Genomic DNA, 12,585 nt, shown 5'->3' with positions numbered 1-12,585 from the left:
TAGAGACCATATAGTGGAAGATTCCAGTTATACACAGGAGCTCTGCAGACGATATAAGTGATTGCAGCACCTTTATATTTAGTGTCTCACAGGTGATGTTTTCTCTGATTAGAGTCTTTCACTTTTTTTCTCCATCCGGCCCAGACCACTGTGACGACTTATTCCACCCATGACTCGTCTCTGCAGAATTTGACACACAGACATGTTGGTTTCTCGTTTTTCAAGCACCCTCCACACCTATACCCCATCCTCTAAACAAACTTGTAATCTACAGTGCCCCACATGGTAATAATGATCCCTCAGTGCTCGACACAATAAAAGTGCCCCATCAGTAAACGTGCCCCCACAACAGTAATGCCCCCTTTGTGCCCACTTTAGATAGCGCCACACACAGCCCCCTGTAGATGGCACCACACACAGCCCCCTGTAGATAGTGCCACAGTCCCCCCCTTATATATAGTGCCACACAACGCCCCTTAGTAGATGGTGCCACACAGCTGACCTTAGTAGATAGTGCCACACAGCCCCTCTGGTATATAGTGCCACACAGCCCCCCTCCCTTCTATTTAGTGCCACACAGTGCCCCACCCTTGTATATATAGTGCCACACAGCCCCCCTTGTATAAAGTGCCACACAGCCCCCTTGTATAAAGTGCCACACAGCCCCCTTGTATATAATGCCACACAGCCCCCTCCCTTGTATATAGTGCCACACAGCCCCCTCCATTGTATATAGTGCCACACATACCCTTGTATATAGTGGCACAAAGCCCCCCCCTTGTAAATAGTGCCACAAAGCCCCCTTGTATATAGTGCCACAATACCCTCCCCTTGTATATAGTGCCACACATCCCCCCTTGTATATATTGCCACACAGCCCCCTCCCTTGTATATAGTGCCACACAGCCCCCCTCCCTTGTATATACTGCCACACCCTCCTTGTATATAGTGCCACAAAGCCCCCTTGTATATAGCGCCACAATGCCCCCCCCTTGTATATAGTGCCAGACAGAACCCCCTTGTATATTGTGCCACAAAGCCCCCCCTTGTATATAGTGCCACACAGCCCCCTCCCTTGTATATAGTGCCACACAGCCCCCCTCCCTTGTTTATAGTGCCACATTAGGCCTGCAGCCTATAAGGCGCTGGGAAGAATCCCTGCGCAGGCCGGCGTGATTGACGTCACTGCATCATGCTGGTCTGCGTATTTGTCCCACCCGGAGACTGCGCAGTGCTCCGTCCGTTATGGGAACAAGGTAAGTACAAATTATTATTTTTATTTTATATTCATTTATATCTGCGTCCTGACACAATACAAGGGAATGTGGTTTTCGCTAGCTCCGGGGCCCCCTCCGGTGCTAGCGATGCCACCGGGCAGTAGGGGGCCTGTGCCACCTGGCCCATAAATGTTATGGGCCGGGCAGCGTGGGCCCCATAGCAATCGTAGACAGGGGGCCCTAAGAGGATGGGGGCCCTGGGCAATTGCCCAGTTTGCCCCCCCCCCCCCGAACGCCGGCCCTGGTGGCAGCATATATCACAGTGCTGCAAGTAATAGTATGTGTGATTGTATATTCCCTATCATGGTAAATGTGGATTTGGTATTGATGTATCTGCAAGCCACACAGTTTCCACAGGGACGACACTCCCAACGTGGGACCTTTGAGCCAAATGCCCTCTCTGGTCTATTTCCCTTATAATGACTCCTTACCAGGGTATCTTTAAGATTTTTTCACTATCATATAGGTAATGGAAGTTTTTCTTGGGGAGACAACATTATAGGACAGGATCGTGAAAGAGAATTCCCCAAAACATCTCCAATATCGTCATCATTTCCCTTTTTCTTGAATTAACATTTGAGAGGAATCTTACCTTTTGGTCTTTCTTTGTCAATTGCCTGTTTGTAGTAAGTCTTGTATCGGTATGCCCCAAATAGGTTGTTTTGGATGCGCTGATCTCGCATGTAGAAGATGATTTACTGAAGTGCTCTTCCTATGGAGATCTGAGTGTATTATACCGACTTCATCTAACTGAAAATTGATGTCCAGAAAATCCATATAAGAGAGCCTATATTTAGAAGTCAGTCTGATGTTCAGATCATTCCTGTTCAGGGAGTCCATAATGGTATTTAGTTCCTCAACCGTGCCTTGAAACATGAAAATAATGTCATCAATATAGCGACCCCAAAATTGTACCTGGTTAATTTGTGACACTGGCTCGGTGACGAATATCCGACGTTCCCACAGCCCCAGGAACAAATTGGTATATCAGGGCGCACATGTCGCCCCAATGGCCGTGCCCTGGAGCTGTAGATAAATCGACACCCTAAACAGGAAGAAATTATGGCCAAGTGAGAATTGAAGTAAATTCATAACCAACTCACATAATCCAAATCAGAAATCAGAAGAAAATTGCATGTGGCCTCCCGGTGCGTAACTAGGAAACACTGGACCCCATAGCAAACATTTGACTGGGCCCCCCTCCCCTGGGTGCCACCCTTGTACATAATTCCCCCTGTAGATAGTGCCTCTGTAGATTGTGCTATACAGCGCCCCCTGTAAATAGTGCCATACAGCGCCCCCTGTAGACAGTGCTATACAGCCCACTGTAGACAGTGCCATACAGCCCCCCCTGTAGACAGTGCCATACAGTCCCCCCTGTAGACAGGGCCATACAGCCTTCCCTGTAGACAGTGCCATATAGCCCCCCTCTAGACAGTGCCATGCAGCCCCCCATAGACAGTGATTTATGGCCCCCCCTGTAGACAGTGCTATAAAGCCCCCCTGTAGACCTGGCTATACAGACCCTCCTGTAGAAAGTGCTATACAGACCCCCTGTAGATAGCGCTATACAGCCCCCCTTGTAGACAGTGCTATATTGCCCCCCTGTAGACAGTGCTATATAGCCCCCCATGTAGACAGCGCTATACAGACCCTCTTGTAGACAGTGCTATACAGCCCCCTGTAGACAGTGCTATACAGCCCTCCTGTAGAAGCTGCTATACAGCGCCCCCTGTAGACAGTACTATACAGCCACCCCTGTAGACAGTGCTCTACAGCCTCTCATGTAGACAGTGCTCTACAGCCTCCCATGTAGACAGTGCTATACAGACCCCTTGTAGACAGCGCTATACAGAGCCCCTGTAGACAGCGCTATACAGAACCCCGTAGACAGTGCTATACAGACCCCCTGTAGACAGTGCTATACAGATCCCCTGTAGAAAGCGCTATACAGACCCCCCTGTAGACAGCACCATACAGCCCCCCCTTGTAGACAGCGCCATATACCGCCCCCCAAACCTAAACAAATTATATTCACCTAGGCCCCGTTCCCACGACGAATGGAGCTGTTCCACAACGCCAACGAGATCCTCGCGTAGGCCGGCGTGATTAAGTGACGTCATCACGCCTGCATGCGCAGGGATCCTGTCCCTGCATCTGATAGGCTGCAGGCCGAACGTGCCTATGGCAGAGCTGGGAGATAATTCCCTGATCTGCCGTAGCATACAATAGTATCTGCGTCCCAAGGAAGCAGATACTATTGAATGTGACTTTGCTACCGCTGCAGCCACTATAGCGATTGCTAGCGGCACCACTAGGCATGGGGGGGCCGTGACGACGGGCAGCACAGGCCCTCTCACGCCGCCGGCCCCATAGCAGCTGCTATGGCTGCTACAGCGGTAGTTATGCCACTGGTGGCCTTCAATCCATCCCTCTGTTTAGTCGCTTAAGGATTTTATGTCGCAAGTTGCAATCACCATATTGGGTTCAAGTTGGATGCTATCAAGTTTCTGTAGGACGTATTTGGTGTCTTTTAGATAGTAAGAGAGTGACTCAATAAGTGGTCTTAGCATGCGGTCTATAAATTTACAAATTGGCTCACATAGATTGTTCACTCCAGATACAATTTGGCGCCCTGGTGGTCGTTTTTCATCCTTATGTACCTTAGATAATTGTAATGTCGGGGTAGGGAGACAGACAGGTGAGCCCTAATCTACCCGCCACTCAGTCCCTGCCTACTTACACGGCCCGTCCTAGGCGACGGCGTACAACTGGGCGACGGTCCCTACGCTCAATAAGTGCACGACAGACAAACTGTCAAGGGTACACAGAAGCTAAGGGAAATGGAGCAGTTGCCCACAGCAACACCGTGAGCAACAAGAGTAGTGAATGAGCCGAGTCAAACCAGGAGTGTACGAGGTACCAAACGCAGAGCAGGAGAATAGTCAGTAAAGCCAGGATCAATTAGAAGCAGAGGTCAATAGTACTAGCAGGAACAGCAGAGCCAGGAAACCAGACAGAATCACAGGCAAAGGAAGAGCAGGAAATGAAGGTATAAATAGACCGAGGGCGGGAGCTAGCTCCGTCTGGCCAGGCTGTGATAGGTTCTCCCACTCCTCAGCCTACCAGACTGAGTGGTAGCAGATCGAGTCACTCTATCAGACCTAGGAGCAGATGCAGACTGATTAAGCACGGGCGTCGACACAGAAGCTGTGTCTGGCAGATCCTTTACAGTACCCCCCCTTTTATGAGGGGCCACTGGACCCTTCTTAGGTGGACCTGGCTTATTGGGGAACCGAAGATGGAACCTCCTGAGCAATACCCCAGCGTGAACATCCCGGGCGGGTACCCAAGTCCTCTCCTCGGGCCCGTATGCTCTCCAATGGACCAGGTACTGGAGGGAGCCTTGGACCATCCTGCTATCCACAATCTTGGCCACCTCGAATTCTACCCCTTCAGGGATGAGAACAGGGACCGGAGGTTTCCTCGAGGTAGCGAAGGACGGGGAGCAGCGTTTCAGGAGGGAGGCATGAAACACGTCGTGTATTTGAAAAGACGGGGGTAACTGCAGCCGGAAGGAGACAGGGTTAAGGACCTCAATGACCTTGTACGGCCATATATACCGGGGAGCAAATTTTTTGGACGGGACTTTAAGACGCACATTTTTTGAAGATGGCCACACCAGATCCCTGACCACAAACAAGGGGTTAGCAGAACATCTTCTATCTGCCTGAGTCTTTTGTATGCTCTGGGACGCCTCTAGGTTCTTCTGAACCTGGGCCCAGACTGTGCACAGTTCCCGATGAAATAATTTTTTTGCTCATCCAATAAGTCGGCAAGAATGTACAGATCCTCTGCTTCTCTAGTCTGAAAATATGTACAGTAGATGAAGCCTTTTCCTTAAAGATTTTCTTAAATGCTAATTTACAGGCAAATACATGAAGATTTTTCACTACCAAAAAACAATCAAATTTAGAAAGGGGGAAAAGATAAACCTAATTGCAGCACCTCCATCTGAACATTAGTTAAACATTTATCAGATAGGTTGATTTCTTTACGTGGGGTGTCGTCCGTCTGTCTGTTACGTTGTGTTTCCAGTCGTCGTTTGGTCTCAGGCCTGCGTTATTGTTTATTTTTGTTTTTAGTTTGTCAAGTTTGATAGCAATCTCCCACTTCCGAAGAAAATGTAGATTCTCCACTTATTGATGTCAATGACATCAATAATGATGTCCGAGTGCTAGGCATGTTCTTATGGTTACGCCATTTGTACACTCTATTATTTTGTTGGTCCTGAAGGTCCCGTTGGAATTTCTTGGAACTTATTTTCTTGATTGTTTTTCCCATATCTTAAATGTTTCTTCTTGTTCTTTCTGGGCTTTGTCAAGTTCAGAGGCTGATAGATTTAGTTTGATCTGGATTTCTATAGTTTCGATCTCCTTCATCAGATCTTCTAGAGTCTTTGAATTTAAATCAATTATTAGCTGCATAAAAGATTTACTACTTGTGTTGCAAATCTACTCCCAATTGCATGTAAATACCTCATCTTCCATACCATTAGAGGGTAATACCTGGACTCTCAGTCCCCCAGGGATTAGCTGTTTAGATATGTAACTCTCCATGGAGATTTTATTCCACCATATTTTCGTGTAGCAATTTGTGCCATAAATATATTAACTCACGGACAGTCCTTTGATCCTGATCCTCAGTGGGTAATCTGTCTCCATTATATACTAGATCAGCTTGTGTTTTGCTTGACACTTCCAATTCCTAAAAATCAATTCTGTTAAATGGTAAAAAGTCTGCTGTGGAAATACAGGAAATATATACATAATCAATTAGTCAAGGGCCAATATGCAAGGCAGCACTGTCCCATGCAGTTCAATATTGGAGCACCAAAATATATGCAGGACAAATTAATATTTAAAAATAGTGTATGAATCTTTATTAAATAGCAAAATGTTTTATAACATACATATAAAAAGGAGACAGCCCACAAAACAGTTGGCGGTGTGATGTCAGTATATCTCTTTTGCAAACATCTGACAAGTACTAAATAGTAGGAAACTACTGATCACTATATATAATGCTGACAAGCACATAAAAATGCATAAAACTCTAAATACTATAGCAGTCAATAGGGAACTATAGATGCAAAGAATATACAGAGCAAGAACAGGACACCAGCCCCAACGTACATCTCGCTATTTGTTTCGTCTGGTGGTAATGGAGTGTCAAGTGGGTCTAGATATTTAACAAGCCAATAGCCAATTAAGACATAGGTGACACAGCTGACGAATATTGTATAGTGATCATACCTCACATGTGTGTAATAGCCGGGTTGGATGAATAGCTGGCTCCGTAATTGCATAGTAATGCACACCGCCATTTGGGGTCATGTCCACATTCCATGGGCGCCAACATCTGCTGTGGTGGAGCATATCTGACATAACGATTTAAAGTGAGCAACACGTGACTGACGTACATCACGTGGTAATTAAGACTGAGATCCACTACAGTGGAATACATCTATTGTGATGGGTCAGCGTGAATAGCACATGACTAACAATAGTCACGTGGTAATTAAAGATGTAAAAAGGGGCAGACACGGTCAAACTATGCTCAGAGCCACCTGAAAGAATGACATGAACGTAGTGTGAGTGTATAGTTTTTAGATTTAGCAGCGTCCATGGAAGCTGTGCACATGGCACCAATAGATGGCAATAAAGAGTTTGGATGAGAGTACTAAATATATCAAAAATAAAGAAAGTGCAGTGCAAAATAAAATATATAAACGAGTGAAGTGAAAAACGTGCTCAGTGTAGAAGCAATCTGATGCAGATCTATTTTGAAAGAAGTAGCTTCTTTTGTGCCAACCACTTAATGACTGACACGCAGTGCCCCCTCCCTTTTTAAAAAAATAAAAAAATGCATTTCAGAACTTGCAGTTCAATGTCCTTTTGCCTCAAAGCAATATATTATAGACATTAGATCCTGCATAAACTCATATAACACACCTCAGATGCTGCAGACCTTCTTAGGGGATGGTTGTTGACTCCTTACTTTTCAAAAAAGTGGTTCCGGAGCAACCCCAACTATAAAGAAATAAATATTTTTACATGTGTAGCATAAAAACTATACCGCTTCACTCCTGCAATATGCGCAGCTAAGACTGATGAAGGGTATTCACTTGAAACGTTGCTACGTACAAGTTTTTTTGCAACACAGTGGTAGCTCATCCGACATGGACAACCAATATAGATTAATGTGAAACATACAGTATATGGACAAAAGTATTGGGATGCTTACACATTACACCTAGAGGAGCTTTTATGACATCCCACTCAAAATGTATAGGCATTAACCCTTTCCCGTCACAGCCATTTGTGGGATTTTCGTTTAAACTTTTTCCTCGACACATTCCAACAGCCATCATTTTTTTATTCTTTCGTCAATAAAGCCATATGAGGGCTTGTTTTTTGCGGGACGAATTGTAGATTTTTACGGCACCATTTATTGTACCATATAATGTATTGGGAAACTGGAAAAAATTATTTGTGGGGTGGAATAGGAAAAAAACAGTGATTCCTCAATATTTTGAGAGGTTTAGTTTTTTACGGCCTTCACCATATGGTAAAAAGGGCATGTTAACCTTATTCTACCAGTCAATACGATTACAGCAATACCAAATTTACATAGGTTTTTTTTATGTTTTACTGCTTTTACAAGGAGGAAACTTGAGCGATATGAGGGCTTATTTTTTTGCGGGGTGAGCTGCAGTTTCTATTGCTGTATTTGGGCTACATGAAACTTTTTGATCACTTTTTATTTAATTTTTTTGTGGGATATGAAGTGACCAAAAAACAGCGATTCTGGCACTTACATTCTTTATTTTTTACGACATTCACCATGCAGCTTAAATAATGGTATATTGTGATAGTTCAGACTTTTACGGACGTGGCGATACCAATTTTGTTTATTTTATTTACATTACTTTAGAGGAAAAATGGTAAAGGTTTTTTTTTATATTTTTTGTACACTACTAAGAAACTTTATTTAACTTTTTCATTTTAACAGGAGATGAAGAAAGGCAGTCCTGGGGGCCTTCATTAGGCACCTGGGCTGCCATGACAACCTTTGGCACCCCCCGATCGAATCGCGGGGGGCAATGAGCTGTCGGAGGGAGTCGCCCCTTCTTTCTAACGATTTAGATGCTGCAATCGTGATTGATCGCAGCATTTAAGGTGTAAAACGGCCAGGAACAATGCGATGAGCCCACTCAAAACATCCGCCTCTGCACCACGACATGCTATTATGTCGTGGTGCAGGAACAGGTTAATATGGAGTTGGCCACCCCTTTACAGCTAAAACAGCTTCCACACTGTTGGGAAGGCTTTCTACAAGATTTTGGAGTGTGTCTGTAGAAATGTTTGCCCATTCATACAGTAGTGCACTTGTGAGGTCAGACGCTGATGTTGGTCGAGACTGCCTGGCTTGCAATTTCCGTTCTAGTTTATCCCAAAGGTGTTGAGGCAGTTGAGGTCTGGGCTCTGTGCGGGCCATTAGAGTTCTTCCTCACCAAACTCACTCAACCATACTTTTATGCTGGAACAAAAAAGGGCCTTCCACAAACTGTTCCCACAAAGTTGGAAACATACAATTGTCCATAGTATTTTGGCATGCTAGAGTATTAAGATTTCCCTTCACTGGAACTAACCGGCCTAGGCCAACCCCTGAAAAACAACCCATAGAATTTTCCCCTCCTCCGCCAATCTTTACAGTTGGCACAATGCAGGAAGGCAAGTAACATTTTTCTGGCATTCGCCAAACCCAGACTCATTCATCAGGCTACCAGATAGAGAAAGGTGATTTGCCACTCCACAGAACACGTTTCCACTGCTCCAGAGTCCAATGGCGGTGTGCTTTACATCAGTCTATCTGGCTTTTCGCACTCTTCTTGGTGATGTAAGGCTTTCATGCAGCTGCTTGACCATGGAAACCCATGCCATGAAGGTCCTTCCGCACAGTTTTTGTGCTGATGTTAATGGCGGAGGAATTTTGTAACTCTGCAGTTATTGAGTCAGCTGAGTGTTGGTGACTTTTCTGCACTATGTGCCTCAGCACTCGGTGACCCCGCTCTGTAACTTTACGTGGTCTGCCACTTCATGGCTCAGTTGCTGTGGTTTCTAAATGCTTCCACTTTGCAACGATGAGACTCATAGTTGATCATGGAATATCTAAGAGGGAAGAAATTCACAAACTGATTTGCTGCAATGGTGGCATCCTATTACAGTGCCACTCTCGAATTCAGTGATCTCTTTAGTACAACCCATTATTTGACAAATGTTTGTGAAGGCAGACTGCATGGCTAGGTATGTGGATTTTATACACCTGTGGCAATGGGACAGAACGACATACCTGAATTCAATAATTGAGAGGTGTGTCCCAATACTTCTGTCCATATAGTTTATCACACGGCATTGGCGTTGTGACCCTTTTCTTGAATTTTGCATTCTACTGGTATTTTGGAAGATCGGCCACCATGGGTTCATTCACCCATCATAATCTCCTATATGAGAGATTGCTGCCTGACCCCCTCGAAGTTTGGACCTTTTTTTTAGTGACACTATATGGTACTTAGTTATGCTTATATTATTTTTTTCTTTTCTAAAAAAAAAAGAACAAAAAACTAAAACCATAGAAAAAGAACCATTTACTATATTTTCCCATTGCACATTTAGCAAGTGGTTAACTTAAAGAGGCTCTGTCACCAGATTTTGCAACCCCTATCTCCTACTGCAGCAGATCGGCACTGCAATGTAGATAAGAGTAACGTTTTGTTTTTTAAAAACGAGCATTTTTGTTATGACCATTTTTATATTTATGCAAATGAGGCTTTCTAAAGTACAACTGGGCGTGTTTAAAGTTAAAGTACAACTGGGCGTGTATTGTGTATGTACATCTGGGCGTTTTTACTTCTTTTACTAGCTGGGCGTTGTGAATAGAAGTGTATGATGCTGACGAATCAGCATCATCCACTTCTCTTCGTTACCACCCAGCTTCTGGCAGTGCACAGACACACAGCGTGTTCTCGAGAGATCACGCTGTGACGTCACTCACTTCCTGCCCCAGGTCCTGCATCGTGTCGGACGAGCGAGGACACATCGGCACCAGAGGCTACAGTTGATTCTGCAGCAGCATCGGCGTTTGCAGGTAAGTAGCTACATCAACTTACCTGCAAACGCCGATGCTGCTGCAGAATCAACTGTAGCCTCTGGTGCCGATGTGTCCTCGCTCGTCCGACATGATGCAGGACCTGGGGCAGGAAGGGTCATAACTTGGGCAAAAATGCTCGTTTTTAAAAAAAACAAAACGTTACTCTTATCTACATTGCAGCACCGATCTGCTGCAATAGGAGATAGGGGTTGCAAAATCTGGGGACAGAGCCTCTTTAAATGATCTTGTAGAATTGAAGAGATCATTAAGATGTGCACATTTTTCATGCTTCATACATAAAACATTGTTTCTCAGATTGTGGATGTGTCATCATTTTTTGTATGAGAGCTGTGCAGAATAAGCATCTTGTTCTTTCTTTGCATTAACGCATGTTCACCTCAGCATGACCAAACTTTATGATTGATAACCATTGATTTATCATGATAAATCATCTGAGGATGTATCTGCTTTAGAAAGCAAAATAAACAGGAGATCCAAAAATAAAGATATAGTTCTATTAGAGCAAACTGTGCTTTTCTGCTAAATAAATTAACATCGTGGCATAACTCCAACCCCATATATTCTTAAAGTCATCCCCACCAAGAAAAAAATCCACCTTGCTTTTTCATTTCCGTTTTCCATAGTCTTGAATTTTCCAAAGAATATTAGGTTTCGGTCTCCTGCAGGGGTGGGAAAAAGGTTCTAAGCTTCAAGTTATTTTTTGTGATGTTGAGGCCAAGTGATAGGCTGAGTTCACATGGGGCGGATACGCTGTGTAATAGCACACAGCGTATTCACCCAGCATATCCAGCCTGTGCACCGCAGGAAATTCTGGACGGAAAAGTGCACCAACTGTGGTGCAGTTTTTCGGCCGGAATGTCCGCTGCGGGAAACTGCAGCACTTAGCTAACGTTTCATCCCATGAGAATGCTGAAGCCTGTAATTGGCTTCAGCGGCGGTAACATGGGATGAAGCGTCATCCCAGGAGGCCGTCCCTCTGACGTCATCCAGGCCGGCCTCCTGGCATGATGTTTCATCCCATGTGACCGTGCTACAGACTATGATTGGCTGCAGCAGTCACATGGGATGAAACATCATGCCAGGAGGCTGCGCTTGAGGGAGGAACACAGACTTCTGGATAAGTATGAGATTTTTAATTTTTTTATCTGAGTTGTGCTTTTTGCGGTGGAAATGCAATGACTACTGATTGTTGCGGGATTTACCTCCCCATTGAATTCAATGGGGAAAACCCGCAACAAATACGCAGCATTTATGCAAAAACAATTGAGATGCTGCGCAATACAATTCCGCACTGCAGGTCAATTTCTGAGCGTTTTTTCCGCTCATTATTTACGCAGCGTGTGGATGAGATTTGTTTTTATCTTATCCACTTTGCTGCTACTGTATTTGCTGCAGATTTTCAAAAACAAATTCCGTTGCGGAAAAAATGCAGTATTTACGCAGCGTGTGAACTGAACCTTATATCGACCACCAACTAACTGTGCTTTTTCCCTCAACAGGAGCAAAATAAAGCAATGGAAAATATTTATTTATTACTAATTGCAATGTTCCTAAACGCATGTCACTAATCTGCCATCCCTTACACCCTGTGCCATCCACAGATGTTCCCCTCACAGCTCGCACTAAGCCTAGATGACCCTATTACAGCCTACCCCCAGTAACAGTTACAACCATATATGCTTCACTTAGCAGTGAAAGCCACAGATGCCCAATACAACAGTGGCTACGAATACAGTGCCAAATATGTCCTAATTTTTATCTATTACCCCCTGTTGGCTCTCAGATGCAATGTTCTTGAAGCTTTTGGAGCCCTTCTCTTCCCAGCCCTGTTTTAGCGGCCATATGCTGGACTTACGTGGATATATTAATGAGATATCAGTACATTGTGTCATCACGCTCCCTGTGTAGTCCCAGCAGACAGCTGCTTACTTTTAAGGCAGCTACCTTCTTGAGGGTGAATAAGTGTTGGTAGTCACAATCTACTGACTACCCACCTATTGGTCAGGCAGGAGACTGCGATCGATTATTTGGCCACCGCTGCTCTACTGTTGCGTGCCTTTCACTCTATAAGGCC

At 44.7% G+C, this 12,585-nt stretch overlaps 1 protein-coding gene across 7 annotated transcripts in view; it reads left to right on the top strand.

Annotated features, from left to right (window-relative positions):
- DLGAP3 (DLG associated protein 3) overlaps positions 1 to 12,585 on the top strand; it is a 487,940-nt gene that overhangs the window by 337,199 nt on the left and 138,156 nt on the right. The window lies entirely within an intron of this gene.

This window comes from Rhinoderma darwinii, chromosome 2 (assembly GCF_050947455.1).
Source record: "Rhinoderma darwinii isolate aRhiDar2 chromosome 2, aRhiDar2.hap1, whole genome shotgun sequence".
Classification (NCBI taxonomy): Eukaryota; Metazoa; Chordata; class Amphibia; order Anura; family Rhinodermatidae; genus Rhinoderma; species Rhinoderma darwinii.
This window is presented reverse-complemented; position numbering and strand designations above follow the sequence as displayed.